The sequence below is a fragment of the Haliotis cracherodii genome, unplaced genomic scaffold (assembly GCF_022045235.1).
Source record: "Haliotis cracherodii isolate W230 unplaced genomic scaffold, xgHalCrac1.p SCAF_15, whole genome shotgun sequence".
In the NCBI taxonomy this organism is placed as follows: Eukaryota; Metazoa; Mollusca; class Gastropoda; order Lepetellida; family Haliotidae; genus Haliotis; species Haliotis cracherodii.
Window position 1 is genome coordinate 17,677,220 of NW_027266270.1, and position 7,594 is coordinate 17,684,813.

Genomic DNA, 7,594 nt, shown 5'->3' on the forward strand with positions numbered 1-7,594 from the left:
AGGACACGAGACAGACAGAAGTTGAGGATATGGTGTATAATTTCCATTCTCATAACTTATTCTGTGTAAACATAACGTAAAACCAGTGATATTTACATAGGCACTTCACAATATGGATCCCCCCCTCAAGAACGCAGGGGAACACGGGAGAAATGTCAGAGTCCATCAAGGGGATACGGGGGTAGGGAGAAGGGGATCCAATTCTCACCAATATTTCCAGAATATTTGTAGAATTCCTTGCTTATCTACGATATCGTACAAATGAATTGTTCGAAGACATATGTATCTGAACGATATGTTTTGGTTGGTTCTACTTATTAAAATTTTGATATATTTTAAATATATTTTTTAATGAATCTTAAACGGCATTTGCGTGAGGAGGATGAGGATGAGGATGAGGATGAGGATGATGTGGTGCAGGGACGTTTAATATACATTATATATTCTGATTATATTAATAACATTCACGTTTTTCATCACTATGTAATAATTGAATGAAATTATAACATAGGTATTACAATTACAATCTTGCAGATCGTTTTACACAAGAAAGCTTTGGAAACAATTCATTTATAATTTGCTTCGCATTTCATCAAATCTGAATTCATAAACTGATATTGTTATACATGCGCGTCGTCTAGCTTCAAAGAACATTTGACATTCTTCTGCAGTCTTGTAACATTTTGACTTAAAACCGTATATGACGTATTGAAATTATTTTTAATGCACGCTCAATTCACACTCAGGCATTTAATAAAGGAAAATATGCGAGAAACAAACAAAGGTCAGAGACTTAAAAGTCCACAGAGAAGGCAAGGAGGACAGTACGTGTGGTCCCTAAGCTATGTGGCGCTTTCCTAAAAGCCGTACTAATGGAAGTTGTATCCTGTTCTTTTGCTGAGGAAAAGTCCAAATGGCCACCTTACATCAACAAAGAAATGGCAACAGTGGCTAAAGATGGATTTGCGGGATGAATATAATTTTATTTCAGAAATATTGTATTTCTTCGTATCCACTTTTCTTGAATATAATGGCACTTGTCTTTGAAATTGAAGTATTATTACTCTGGTTTTATATGTTCCGATTGTGAAGATATTTTAGTCTTTCGAGGAATGGGTACAGGGCTTAAGAATGAAAATGAACTTTTCGGAGGTTTAATTATCAATCTAGACTTATACATACTTTTTGCATATGATTGTTCATAATTGTTGTTAATATTTCCGAAAATGTGACATATTATTAAGACATACACTGTGTAAGGTATAATATATCATTTTTTTCAATCCATGATGAGTTATCATGATATTATATATGGTCACACAACGTAAAACTATCTCGAGATATAATGTCTGACAGTCAGACAGACAGGCAAACGGACAGATACCACAATGTATTCAGTATAAGGCCACTGGCCCAAAATACAAGCATACAAAAGGTATCCAAGAGAAAAATATGATATGATAGATATAGTGTACTCGTTCTAAACTGGTATTGTGGATGTTAAGAGGAATGTGTCATTTCAAATATCCCGAAAATGATTGGGTTTGTGTTAGTACGATTTAAATTCATTAAGTGTTACCAGAACATTTGTAAGTAGTTTCTCTAAAGTCACTTGTAACATTTACAGGTACAGTTGTGTCTGTGCCTATCTCATTTAGTGGTGCTACTGGTACTTTTCATACACATTGTGCAGGATGATTTTCGAAATTCTTGAATATTTTTCAAGAATGCTGAAGTAATATTTATATTGTTTTCAAACTAAATTCCTAATAACTGATATCGGGTGATCTGTAGAAATGATATACCTATGACATGATAGAGATAAACCCGGTATTGTTCAGAGCTTGTACAGAGGTATTATACTATATACTCTGATATATAGATATATAGAGGTTTACTGTAGGATGTTCAGCACAAAACAAATTAATGTTTAGACAAATTAATTGCCATCTTCCTAACTTCAGTTGAGTGTACACAACTTTATTCGTATTTGTGTCACTAAAACATATAACTATACATGACTATTGTATGTTTACTCTCTATGATAACAGCGTACATTACTATCAGGGTTTATCATCTATGTAGCGACCCGTGAAGATCCGGGGTAGAATAGGTCTTCAGCAACCCAGGCTTGCCGTGAAAGGCGACTATGCTTGTCGTAAGAGGCGACTAACGGGCTCGGGTGGTCAGTCTCGCTGACTTGGTTGATGCATGTCATCGAATCCCAATTGCGTGGATCGATGCTCATGGGGTCAATCACTGGACTGTCCGGTCCAGACTCGATCATTTACTGACCGCCGTCATATAGCTGGAATGTTACCGAGTGTGGCGTTAAACAACAAACAAACAAACAAAACATCATCTATGTTGGTTTCGTGAACTAAACTTTTCGTGTCCGTGTTCACTGTTGCACCTTCCACCATTTGGCGTGTAATCATCAACAACCATCACCGCCTCTGTGTTCAGTACACAAGAAATAAGCAAACATAACGGTATAACCAAGGACGAGGTTCAGAACGCGTACTGAATGCCGACCATTGGATATTCTTGCAGGGGAGGTGGTTGGATGTCTGCTACAGACAGATTTATGTATGAACTTGAATATAATTCATGCGGACATAAATGAATATGCAACAGAAATACAAAGCCACAAAAACATTTCCATAACCACACGAATTATTTGACCATTGTGCGATTCCTAATATATCATGTGTTTATGAATCACTATCAAATAGTGATTATACAAGGTGTATCGGAAAATGTGAGCGTACCCTGTCCCACCCGTGGTACCTGTCACAAACACAAGCAAAAGCAAGTCAATTGTTCGCCTAAAAAAACAGGATCATATGGTACAAAATACGGAATTTCATCCAACACAAATTACTGTCCACTACAGACAGAATATATTTTCGGTCACTGCTTTAGGAAATACATGTTTTTTCTCTGAAAAGACAAGCCGAACTATATATCTTTTTCACAGCAGTCAGTGTGCCCAGCGAACAATTATTTTTGTGTGTACATTCTGATAAAAATAATCAAAATTGTTCTCGGACATTCCAGTGAAGCTTAATGCACCAGATTATTTAATTATCTGACCTTAAAATGTTCCCTCGCAGTATCAATTATCAGGACTCCTGAACGAACGATGGTTTGACGTTAAAGTACTTTGTTTTAGATGGCATTCCCTATTTTGTACCATATGATCCTGTATTTTTGTGTGAAGAATTGACTTGCTTTTGCTTGTGTTTGTGACAGGTACCACGGGTGGGGCAGGATACGCTCACATTTTCCGATACACCTTGTATAATCACTATTTGATAGTGATAAACACATGATATATTAGGAAACACACAATTGACAAATATTTCGTGTGATTATGGAAATGTTTTGGTCTCTTTGTACATGTATTTCTGTTGCATATTCATTTATGTTAGTAAGAATTATTTTCAAGTTCATACATAATTATATTATTCGTATAAAAGAAACTTTTATCTATGTCTTTGTAGAATTTCAATAGGATTGAATATAGATGACCTGGTATCGTTCAATAATGGTCGAATTGCCCATTCCCTTCCACTGATTTACCTGAGATAGAAATAAAAGACAGTTTCATCTGTGTTATATTTAGATCTATGCATAAGGATTCAGAGTAACAAAAAATCATCCGAGACTGTATGAAGGTTTTTTTGTCGCTTTATGCACACAAAGAGTACTACATACAGCTCATTCAAGGGTCGTTGGGGTAGTCTAGTGGCTAAAGCTTTCGCTCGTCTCACCAAAGACCCGGGTTCGATTCCTCACATGGGTACAATGTGTGAAGCCCATTTCTGGTGTCCCCCACCGTGCTATTGCTGGAATATTGCTAAAAGTGGCGTAAAACCATATTCACTCATTCACTTGTAAGGAAATATTACATGTACATATTGACTCCCAATACAGGAATATTAACCTGGTCATGTTCATGACACCGACTTTGTTATTTTACTGATTTACTAATATGTAGAATACACATCCGTTAAATCGGTATGCGCTGAAACGTATCTAATGTTACATTTTATTTTTAAAAAACCCGTTTTTTAACATACCAAAATCTTAAATGATACCCATGTTACTTGAAATAAATGGTGTCATTTTGAAAAAAGGCTTCGGCTTATCATGCATATACAAAATGAACTAGTTCAACTTTTATCTTATTTTTTATATCTATTTTCGTCCATTTTAAGGTTCACATTTCCTCACTAAATTACACAAACATCATGTAAGCAGACACGGGTATTGCAGTTTTTGACATCCAGAAAACATGTGCAAGCATTACTTTCCCTTTTTACAGCCGGATGATTAACTTCTTGATCCCCCGGAACGCCGTGATAACAATCTTATATTCTTTACGCCAACAAGGGTTAATCCGTGGCATGCGCAATCCGCTTTTGTTACGCAGCAGACGACTTCCGTTCATGGCTGCTTCGGAAAACGTCATCTGAGTGTCAACTGGCTATACACAAAATCTAGGGAAATCTCAACCATCCTAATTAACCAAAACAAAAATCTCAAGCCATGCGTACACAGGGATCATATTTTATTGATTTTTATTAATATTTCGTGTTGCCAGACATCAAATAGAGGTGCTGACCCCAAGGTCAAGCGCGTATCGCCTGCCGTCATGACGAATATCTCGCCGAAAACAACCGAAACTCACCAAAGCCCTGAGAAAGTTTGGCAAACGAAAGCAAAGGATAGTTTTCAATGTTTTGAGACTCCAAGTCCCGGCTGTCTTATCAGTGACCCCAAGCTGACTTTCTATTGCAAAATCTTCCAGATAAACCAATTATGCCAGGACGACCCTGCATCTTCGCAGCATGGCGTCGACCTCGACAGAAGAATTGAGAGAAATTCTGAGATCTCAAGCCAGCCTTCCTGACCCTTTGATTTACAAATGCTACTATACGATTTCCTCTCTGTTTGATTTCTAACTTTATTGGCTTTCTAAATTTATCTTTTTCTTCAAGTGTTGAAAACGATACTGGGCTATGTGAGGATTTGAACAGTCGGGGACATGTATATGTTTCCTTGACGGTTCTATGATGAATAGCCTGTTTTCATAATTGGCCAGGAGTTACCCAAAGTGGACTTAATCGTATCCAGTAGCACAAAGGGGTATTGTCGTGTGATGTTTTAACAGACGATACTGCAACGGGTTCGGCTGTCGACTTAAAATATTGGTCCAATTTATACTTTCTGGTTACTATAACTACCTTTTCGATTCCTGCGTCCATTCGTCCCCACTGAAATATAGCACAAGCCTTACATCAACTGTCACGGAAATACACTTATATTCCAGTTCTAGTTCAGTTGTTCCCACAACTGTCGCTACTGTTTAACGTCTGTTATATCATTACTGCTTTAATCGGGGCGTTTAATATACTTCTCAACATTTGATGGGGATAATCAGTGATGTCATTCTATTTAAATATTCTCCTGAGAATCATTTTAGTGTATCATGGAAAGACAACAAAAAAATAAAAAGTGGAGTAGTGTTGATTTTTTATTTCAATGAACAACAGTTACATTAAATCTAATTTATAATCATGTTGGCAAACTGATCAAAATCATGTCAAGGTTATGTTTGTAAACAACATGCTTACGTTTATAAAACTGTAAAACGATTTCCAAGTAAGATCTGCCAATACACGTCCAAACATTAGGGTAGGGATTAATTTCTTCAACATATATTTCAAGGAGGCATTGTTGTATAGTTTCTTTCTTTATAATAACACATACGATTGGTACGTACGGAGATTCATTTCTGATAATTGGTAATTTACAGATGGAAAACATTACAATATGAATACCAAACATGCATTTATACAACAAGCGCAATGAAACACTATGGTATATTTATGTCAAAAAAGTGTACATTTCAGTTGTTACATATACACATATATTCTGGACAAAACATAGGAATAATAAAATATGAGGTATGAAACTGTGTGCTCTTTACGACAACTATATTATTCAAACAAATATTCATGATTCCTAACTTTTTGTTAAGTATGTTACAAGTACAGAAACATTAATTAAAATGCTATGGGGATAAAAAATAAATTCAAAGCGATTTTATAAATAAATGCAACATGCGTTAAGTGTATAACATGCCTTTTAATATAAGCCTTTGTTGGGGCTCAGTGGAACCACATAGAACTAGGCCTCAACAAAATACCGTTCGTACTTTTACTTTCGTACTCAATGTCTGAACTGAGATTTAATATTATATACAGGCAGGCTTCAATTCGTATAAGAACAGGAGGTATGAAATCCAGGTTAATACATCATTGTTAATGTTGTTAGATACAATTGGGAAAATAGGGAATGCCATCTAAAACAAAGTACTGTAAGTCAAAGTATCGTCGTCCAGGAATCCTTATCATTGATACTGCGATGGAACATATTAAGGTCAGATCATTAAATAATCTGGTGCATTAAGCTTCACTGGAATGTACGGAAACAATTTTGATTATTTTCATCAGGATGTACACACACAAAAATAATTGTTCGCTGGGCACACTTACTGCTGTGAAAAAGATATATTGTTCGGCTTGTCCTTTCAGAGAAAAAAACATGTATTTCTTAAAGCAGTGACCGAAAATATATTCTGTCTGTAGTGGACAGTAATTTGTGTTGGATGAAATTCCCTATTTTGTACCATATGATCCTGTTTTTTAGGCGAACAATTGACTTGCTTCTGCTTGTGTTTGTGACAGGTACCACGGGTGGGACAGGATACGCTCACATTTTCCGATACACCTTGTATACTCACTATTTGATAGTGATTCATAAACACATGATATATTAGGAATCGCACAATGGACAAATAATTCGTGTGGTTATGGAAATGTTTTTGTGGCTTTGTATTTCTGTTGCATATTCATTTATGTCCGCATGAATTATATTCAAGTTCATACATAAATCTGTCTGTAGCAGACATCCAACTACCTCCCCTGCAAGAATATCCAACGGTCGGCATTCAGTACATGTTCTGAACCTCGTCCTTGGTTATACCGTTATGTTTGCTTATTTCTCGTGTGCACCTGGTATCCACTCTTTTTGCTCATGAAAATGTCCGAATCGTACAATAGACTAGAGTTAGTTACGAGTATGGAAAAAAGCTTTGACCATTTTATCAATATCTTGCAATATGACGTGTTGCTGAATATAGATTATCAATGCAAGAGAATAACCAGCCTAGAAGTTTCACGCCTTTGGTATATAAACGTGTAAAAATAGAACTTGATGTGAATAGCTGAGTGGAATATTATTCTTCAGAAATGTGACTTCATTTACCATACGAACTAACCTGAAAATGTATCAGCATGACAAGGGGGACTTGAGCTTTGGACCCTTCGGAGGAACATATGTAGCGTTTGTACCTGGGGAGTAGGGTGAATATCAGAAACCATACCCCTGTGATAGCGTCAATTCTGGCCTTCCAAAGCAGGTAAAACGTATAAAACCTTCTCGGGTTTGTATGACATATTCATCATAAGTGTACATCGTGTGTACAAGTGTACATATATATCACAAGCTTACACCGTTTTAA